Source organism: Mus caroli, unplaced genomic scaffold, assembly GCF_978045245.1.
Source record: "Mus caroli unplaced genomic scaffold, Mus_caroli_1 scaffold_14, whole genome shotgun sequence".
NCBI lineage: Eukaryota > Metazoa > Chordata > Mammalia > Rodentia > Muridae > Mus > Mus caroli.
Window position 1 is genome coordinate 89,007,501 of NW_028227269.1, and position 9,473 is coordinate 89,016,973.

The 9,473-nt window shown below is 38.8% G+C and overlaps 1 long non-coding RNA gene across 1 annotated transcript in view; it reads left to right on the forward strand.

The window, feature by feature from the left end:
* Positions 1-4,448, forward strand: part of LOC110307004 (uncharacterized) — a 10,953-nt gene extending 6,505 nt beyond the window's left edge. Inside the window, exons 3-5 of the long non-coding RNA XR_015045251.1 lie at positions 686-800; positions 888-1,041; positions 3,984-4,448. This is a non-coding gene — a long non-coding RNA (uncharacterized LOC110307004). The remainder of the gene's footprint in view (positions 1-685; positions 801-887; positions 1,042-3,983) is intronic.
* The last annotated feature ends 5,025 nt before the right edge of the window (positions 4,449-9,473 follow it).

Sequence of the window (9,473 nt, forward strand, 5' to 3'; positions counted from 1 at the left end):
CAAAGTAGGAATTCCAGTCAAGAACCAAGAGACTGGACCTGAACCAGAAGTCATGGATGGAGGAGTGCTTCTTACTGGCTTACACTCCCTGATTTGTTCAGTGTCTTATAAAACCCAGTAGCACCTGCCCTAGGTATAGCGCTGTCCACAGAAGACTTACTCCCACCATTAATCAAGAAAATGTTCTAAGACGTGCCTGGATGCCAATCTGATAGAAGTATGTTCTCAATTGAGGTTTTTACAACCCTGGTTTGTGTCAGGTTGACAAACACACACACACACACACACACACACACACACACACACACCAAGACAGTGGGTAAAGTGCTTTCAATGCAAGCATTCGAACCTTTGTTGGAACTCCAGCACAAGTACAAAAGCCAACATACCCCAGTGCTGGGCTATTGACATCAAGTGGATCCTTGAGGCTCAAAGTCAGCCTAGCCTAATTAATGAACCTAGGTCCCAGTGAGATACCCTGTCTCAGAAAAAACAAGGTGGGTAGCATCTGAGAAACAACACACAAAGTTGACCTCTGACTTCATGCTGTCTTACACAGAGAAGCACAGAAGAACATTTATACACATATAAAAACAATGTGGTAGGGTGTAGAAAAAAAAGGAAAGACTCAATGAGTCACCTGTGGAGGCTGGCACAAGAAAACCAATTAATGCCTATTTTCTAGATGCCTCTTGTGAAGATGACAGCTGTCCAGAAACTGGATTTCTGCCACCATCTCATTTCAAAGAGGCCACCAAACAGCTGTTAGGAGGCAAGAGTGTCCATTTGCTACTGACCTGGTCTGTATTAAAATTGATGACTTCTCTCCATCCCTCACTATCCAAACATTCCCAAGTGCCATGAGGCTCTCTGTGTGCTTAATTTAGAGAATTATTCACCTCTGAAAATATCCAAATTGTGGGAATGTTATGAACCGGGAGTTCACAAAGAACAGAGCAGAATACTGTCTCATCATGACGTGTGCACACTCCTCCAGGATAGAGAGGTCTCAGGATGAACGATTTGAACTCACCCTCTTCTGTAAGTATCATTCAGTCATTTAATTTCCCCAACCTCCATGACCCAGTAAAGTGGACCAAAAGAAACAACGGAAAATGGCCAGAACTAGTCCGTCACCTCTGGAACAACTTTCTCTTGCCCTTTATTTCATTCCATGGCTGTTAGAAACCAGCAGATGATGTTCAGTTTTCAAATAAAATAGGTCATTCTTTATAAGTGGGTTTATAGCAGCTCTTAAAAGAGTTGCTTTACACCATCTTACTCATAGTGCAGTACATGAGCACGTAGCATGAAAAAGGATGTGGCGACGTATGCTGGCCCGTGCCACTCTAGAGGCAGTAGAAGGACTTGCTCGTGCTGATAGTGAGCCATGCTGAAGCTCCCCTTTCAGTCAGTAGACATTAATACAAAGGGAAAAACCAGATGTTCTCTCTCAACTTCAGTAGACATGGGAGAGCTAATAGAATTAATTGTATCATGGGAAAATAATTCATGTTTGGTATGGGGATAAATATCTGCAATGAAGATGATTATAAATGAGACACATTACCAAGAGATATTATAAAAATGTTGCCAATGGACTGGTTCTTGAGGTAGGGAGGAAGGTTAATAAGATAATTCCTCAAAAACTCTTTAAACCTAGGGTGCTATTAAGATAATGGTTTAGAATAAATTACTGTACCATGCATGCATAAAACCATGCAACTGGACTAATGGCAGAATATGATATTCATAAATGGTATTTTCCACTTCCATTTCATTTTTAAAGGCTAAATTTTTTTTATCAGATTAAATGAATATTTGTGCTCTTCTGAGAACTGCAAGACAGGAAAGAATTAGTGTGACACACAAGGACAAAAATCTAAGGCATGAAATGCAAATCTGGTTTGAGGCTAGATTTGTTCATTAGATGGATGCTCAGAGTCTTTTATCAAATTACAAACACTTAGCTAAATGATCACCTCCCAAACAGATGTATAAACAAATTCCTGAATAGACATTTTACTTTCTCGGGGGACTACTCTGTCATTTTATTTTATTTTATTTATTTATTTATTTTTTTGGTTTTTTCGAGACAGGGTTTCTCTGTGTAGCCCTGGCTGTCCTGGAACTCACTTTGTAGACCAGGCTGGCCTCGAACTCAGAAATCCGCCTGCCTCTGCCTCCCGAGTGCTGGGATTAAAGGCGTGCGCCACCACGCCCGGCTTACTCTGTCATTTTAAAGATCCCAATAAATCTTCCTTCCTGAAAGAAACCGATATACTTTAAGATTTTTGAATTAGTAATAAAAGGTACAGTAACCTAAGGGCCTCAGAGAAGACACCACTGGTGCTTCCTGGAAGCAGCAATACAAAGATGAAGCAGAGATGGAGGGAATGGCCAACCAATGACTGGCCCAAATTGAGACCTATCCCAGGGGTAAGCACCGATCCCTAACACTATTAGAGATACTCTATTGTGCTTCTAGACAGGATCCTAGCATAACTGTCCTCAGGCTTTGTCTCAATGAACCCTGTTAATAACAGGAAAGAACCAGGAGTGGGGTATATCTTTCCCTTTCTTCATTCACTGCATAAGAAATCACTATGAGTTCAATCAGTCTTAGCATCTAAATATTACCCATGATATGCCATCAAACAGCATTAGCAATGTTGTCCACTTCTAGTTAAAGAATATCTCAGTGGGATGAAAAACAATGGCTAGACAAAGTTCTATTTCTCCACAACCATGAGTGAGTTTGGGCTGATCCCCAGCTGATAACTAGACAACAGTGTAACTTTTAGAAATTTTATGCTACAGGGCAAGGGGACAGATACTAACTATCAGACTGGCTGAACCCAAATGTCCAATCCTCTGGTTCTGTTCATCCCATACTTTATCACAGCCATGTGGGGTGAAGGTTCATCCATCCTCTCACGACAGACCACTCTAACAGAACTGAGGGAAATAGAGGATGTTTCCTGTGAGATCATTCCAGAAAGATGGAGAAATTAAGATTGTAGAGTTACACCTAAAAAATAAGAGACTGTGATATCTGTATATAGTGAACATTCTTGTTTCATATTTGGTTCAATTTGTTGCTGGAAAATAATTAAATCCTGAAATTAAAATTTTTATTTTGTTTTGTGTTTTCTCAAGACAGCATCTCACTGTGCAGCTCAGACTGTCCTGGAATCACTATGCTGATGTCAAACTCACAGAGATCTGCTGCCTCTGCCTCCCAAGTGTTAGCATTAAAGCATGCACTGCTGTGCCTAGCTGAGATTAGTAATTATTATGGAAAATTAAAGCATAAGCAAAATTTAAGAGCAATATAAGGAAAGCCATTTAGAACAAATATAAACTCAGGACCAATTTCACTTCTGCTGCCTCTAGGTACCTCCTCAGTTCCTCTGTAATAATGAAGGGGTGTCTAGTAATGTTTTGTATACCCTACAAATATCTACCGTTTTCAACCACAACAGATACCATATAACGTTGTTGGGCCAATTTATTTACTCTCTACTGCATACTCTTTCTCTTCAACAATCATATGCCAAGCTGCTAAGAAATAAGTGGGAAATATAAATTTCTTTCAATCATTTCTGGGCCCAAATCAAATCTTCTGAGATTCTTTGTGCTAAGGTGGAAGGCGTTAAAAAAGATCAGTGGGGGAGGGTACCTATGGGGTCGGGGAGACTTCCAGGAATCTTTGGGGAGTGACCCAAACTGAGACCTCTACCAGTGGAGGATATGGAAATTGATAAGGCCAAGTGGGACTCCCAGTGGAGGGAGGGGGACTACAACCCACCCACAAGACCTTTGACCCAAAATTTGTCCTGTCTACAAGAAATACAAGGATAAAGATGGAACAGAGACTGGAGGAATGGCCAACTGATGACTGACCCAACTTGAGACCCACCTCCATGAGAGAGAGCCAACCCCTGGCATTATTAGTGATACTCTGCTTATATTGCAAACAGGAGTCTGGCATAACTGTCTTCTGAGAAGCTTCATCTAGCAGCTGATGGAAACACATGCAGAGATCCACAGCTAAACAATAAGGGAGTTCGAGAAGTCTTGCAGAAGAGTTGGAATGGAGGGAGAATGAAAAGAGCTGGAGGAGTGAAAGGATACCATGTGACCCACAGAGTCAACTAAACTGGGGCTCCTGGGGCTAATAGAGACTGAACCACCAGCCAAACAGTATGCACAGGTTTGACCCCGGCTCCCTGCACAGAAGTAAGAGATGTACAGCTTGTTCTTCATGTGGGTGCCCTAACAAATAGAAGTGGAGCTATCTCTGAATCTGTTCCCTGCCTTTGGATTCCTTTCCCATAGCTGGGCTGCCTTGTCTGGCCTCAGTGGCGAGGATGCTCTTAGTTAGCCCTGCTACAACTTGATGTACCAGGATGGGTTGGTAGTCATAGCAGGCCTCCCCTTCTCTGAGGAAAAGAGGATGGGGAGTGGGTGAGGGTGGGGTTAGAACTTGAAGAGAGGAGAGAAAGGGCTATAATCAGGCTATAAAGTGAATAATTGTTTCCATTAGTGTACCCTTTAATGACATGAAGTACACATACTGGCACAGAGTGAGATTGCTTTTTAGATCATGAAATGATCTCAGTTTTCTCATTCACACTCATTGAAAGGAATGTACCATGAGGTATGAGAGGAGATTGCTTCCTAGATCATAAGAATTTTCAGATACAAAACATACAATTAGTAAGAGCCCACACAGGTTCTCAATACAATGTCAACATGCTTCATAATGTGTAGTTTTCATTAGGAAATCTCACTGGTTTGAGAAATTATGTAAATTAAAAAAATAGAAATAGAAATCATAAGAATATAAAACGTTTTAGTGAAATTCATGGCAATGGGTCTTGATGCCTACTTTTCTAAGGTCATTCTCCTCTCTAGGTTATTAAATGTCCCACAGTAGCTGTCTTTTCCACTGGAAATCTAGCATTTTCTCAATCACTTATATTGAAGACCCCCTTCTCCAAATGGATGTCTTAGAGAACTTTCTGGGGGAAAATACAATGCCCTGTCTCCGTTATCATTGATGATTAGGTGACATGTAGAAGGAGAAAAGGTGGTTTTGTGTGTGTGTGTGTGTGTGTGTGTGTGTGTGTGTATGCATCTATCTTCTCTGCATTTTCTCCAACTGAAGGTATAAAGATTTACCTGATATTATTCTTGCATCATACACTTGCATATGCATGTACATTAAATTATGTAGTCATGCGCTGCTATATTGAAAAGCATACTCCAATAATATATCTCAGTATATGAAAATTGCTTTCTTTTCCTACAGTATATAAAAGTGCCAGGGCAATCTGCTCTCTGTGCTCAGACACCAGAAAGCTAAACTTTGAGTGATATCCAACTTTATGAGACACATAAAGATGAAATAAAAATGGGAAAGAAGATAAACATTTAAGGAGATAAACACTGTCAAACAGAAATGATTACAAAGTTTGTAACAATTTGTATTTTTCATTGTTTTCTGTGTACCTGGCTTTTCCACACTATGAATTTCTTTTGTTCATTTCACCCTCTCTTAATATATAATGTTTGTTCCCATAACCACTGACATTAAAGTGAAGAATGGGAGCCAAGACTCAGTTGATATTTATTGAGAGAAATATAAGCAAATGGAAAATGGAAAACTCTCCTTATATTGTTGAATGCTTTGTCTAGCTACTTTCCTTTGATAGCTCTGGAAAATTGAACTCCTTTTCCATACTCTCTGTGCCATATAGAATCACCACGTTCAACCTATATTTAATCTATAAAATAGCAATTCCCTATTATTTAAACATAATACAATGTCAAAAAGCAGAAGGCCTGCTCATGGCTGTTGCATCAGAGCTGTGTGTGTGTGTGTGTGTGTGTGTGTGTGTGTGTGTGTGTGTGTTTCTTGGTGAAATGCAGAGAGGTAACAAGTTAATGTTTCCATTGGTGTACCCTCCCTAGATGTTAAATTTTTGTTTCATTAAATTTCATCATTTTATAATGAAAACAACAATGTAACTTTTAGTGTTACCCATCGATGACTGTCATTAGACTAATACAACTCCCAAGAGAAATTGCATATTATTACAAATTATACTCATTAGTGTATAAAATAGAAACCATAGCACCATCTTCAAAACAACCTAACATGTACATTAGATATATAGAATAAATATTCCTTAAAAACCCAGTAGGATTCTGAGGTAGAAAAGTTCTGTTTTTGTTTTTAGTTAAAAATCAATTGTGCTTACTGAATATTAGTAAGGAGGGGAGAGAGCAGTGGACACACTTAGAGGTAAATGAAAAAGAAGACTGAATGGGAGACCAACTAACATAAACTTGCATGAGACCGGGCTCTCAAGTAACTAAAAACCACATGTGCTACAATCTAACCCTCTGAGGCTTTTCTTCTAAGTCTGAGAAGTTGATAAAGTAGAGCAAAGATCTTTAGAGTGCAGTGCAATTCCTTCTCTGAGTAAACAGTATCTCTCTGCTCCTCTTAAGCCCACTTACTGTTAACAAGACCATTAAATGCTTGGAGTTCAAGTTAACCACTCGATTCTAGGATTCATTTGGTGTGTTTCATCGAGAAACAGTTAAATAAATTCCACAAAATGTATTAAATGCCCTTAGACAGCAATTCACTGCCTTAATCCTATGCTCTAACGTTGCTATAGTAACGGAAATAAAACAAAGTAACAATAAAGAAATGTGATAAACAGCATAGCATACCCAGGCCACAAGAAACATGTTTAGTTTCTTGTCCCATACCCCTCTACCCCTCTTCTCTGAGATAATGATAGTACCACCATGAATAGCACGAAAAGGAACCATTGCTGAGCGTTACTGGAGGTCATTGTACACCAGTCACTCTCTAAGTGTTTTAAATAGCACTCAGTAAAATGACCTTCATAAAATTCTTATGGCCTACTTGTAGGTTCATTTCGTAAATGAGAAAAACCAAGACTCAGGGAACAGTGAATCAAATCACCAAAGATCACAACCTGCCTCACAGTATCCTGATGCTGAAAGTGCCTGTGAGACACTCAGCTTGTGTGGCCCCTAGTGTGTCTGTAGCAGACTAATGAAACGTTATTTGGAAAGAGGGCTTCATCCACTGAAACGTATTTGGAAAGAGTGCCTTGACAGATACGATTACATCAAATATCTTGATATGAGGAAATTACCCTGGGGGGGGGTAAATTCATGAGGACCCCAAAAGCCATTTCATGCCCCTTAGTAAAATGCAGGCAGTGGTACACCAAAATGATACATTGTACAGAACAAGCAACAGCATTACCCCATCACAGGACAGCCAACTGGTGACGCTATCCTTACCCAAGCCAGTTGTTTCTAAGTAGAAAAATAATAATTCATTTTAAAAATGAAAATAGGATTAAGTAATCAGAACCTGTTTTCTACATCATTTGGCCATCATTAACAATGATACAACAAGCCCGAGAGTTCAGAGGCAAGGGAATTTCTAGCTGTCAATAAAAATTTGGAGGACAGCATAATTAACAGAGTTCACTATGTCTACTTTGTTCATACTGCTTAAGTAAAGACTCCTCAAACTGAGGACTACTGGCTTTTTTTTAATGGGAATTTTATGTTCTAGAATGTCTGCTGCTGTCTCTGTCAAGAACATCATATCAAAGTAGGACAATCAACTATGTGTGCAGCAGTGTCAAATGTCCCCTGGGACACAAAATGACACCAAGTTGAAACCAGTAATTTTTAGAGAAAGCATTGGTATTAACCAGTATACCTAACTTACAGAAATGAGATATGTTGTTTTGTTTTGTTTTGTCTTGTTTTAAAGCAGATCTCTGAGACATTAATGTTACTTTAAATAAATTAATAAATTCATAGCACAAGCCAACAAGGGCCTCCTTCGCCAATGAAGACATGGCTCTCTTAAAGACTAAGTTTATTTTTAATCAGTCAAGTTTTATGGTTGATCTCTAGGCCAAAAGACAACTCATGTATATTCTGTATCTTTTCAACAGTTTTTCCCTTAGGTTTCTGGGAGTTAGGTTTTAAAGCCAACCCTGGATTTACATGGATTACACTGATACCCAGGACAGATGTGTATCCACACTAAGTTCTATTCATATATGTATCTAGAGCACATACAGAGAAGCTGTCCCTCCATTAGACATGAGCAGTATCATTAATTTAAGTGGCTGACAGGTACATTTTTAATTTCCTGGATCATTTAGGAATAGAGGCAGGGAGAAAAAAGATAGAAAGGAAGACCAACTGAAATGTTTTCCCCATTTCACCTTTCAAAAGGGGGGTCTGATGCTTTTATAGCAGATAGAACTATATCTATCTGGCCTCACAGTGGTCATAAGACATCAGCTTGAAGAGAATCAAGGGCATGTGGGGCAGAGCTGCAGCCCTTTATTTAAGAGAAAAATAATAGGCATACAAAGTTTTTGAAACCATCAGTAGAATAAATGTCTGTGAGTAGTGGGAATATGACATAGTATCTAGGCTAGGCAGCTGGTTTGTGGCAGGAGTGCTGGCTTCACAAGCATGAGGTTTTGAATTCAGATTCCAGCACTTATATAAAAGGTCAGGTGTGACCACATATCTGTAAACCAGTGTTAGGGGTTAGGCAGGTACAGCCAGATCTCCAGGGTTAGCTGGCTAGGTATTTTAGAGCTCTAAGTTCATTGAGAGACCCTGTCTCAAATAAATAAAAAAGATGATAGATAGTTAGATAGATAGATAGATAGATAGATAGATAGATAGATAGATAGATAGATAGATAGATAGATAGACAAATAAAATACATTAGAAAGCAATACTGGACATCCTCTCTGACCTCTGCACACATGCACATAGGCTCATGGACCTACCTACCTACCTACCTACACACACCACACACATACACACCATACACACACACACACACAAACATACACATAGACACATACACAAAGTAGAACTGACAAGACCAAAAACTATGTGAGTGAGTAGCTAGAGTTTTGAGGATCTCTAATTGTGCTGTTTTCTTTTTAAATCATGTAAATATTGAAATTTTAATATTTAAAATTTTAATGATACCAGAAAATTTCATATTCTACATAAATATGTAGAATACATATATACATATGTATATATGTCTACATACATGTCTGCATATATATATATATATTTGCACTGCATATATATATATATATATGTCTACATACATGTGCTGCATATACATATATATATGTGTGTCTGTATATATATATATTGCACTTTAGGCTAAAAAATTGACAGCTTGACTTTCAGATCTAAATAGTTTTCATGTCAAAATCTACTCTTTCTCCTTTTAACAGGTGAGGCCACTCACCTCTGCTTCTGAGTATGTTTGCTTCTGCCTCTGATTGTGAGTATTGTGCTCATTTAATTGAGGGAATTTCACCAATCAAGGAAAGCTACCCTTGAATTGTCATCTA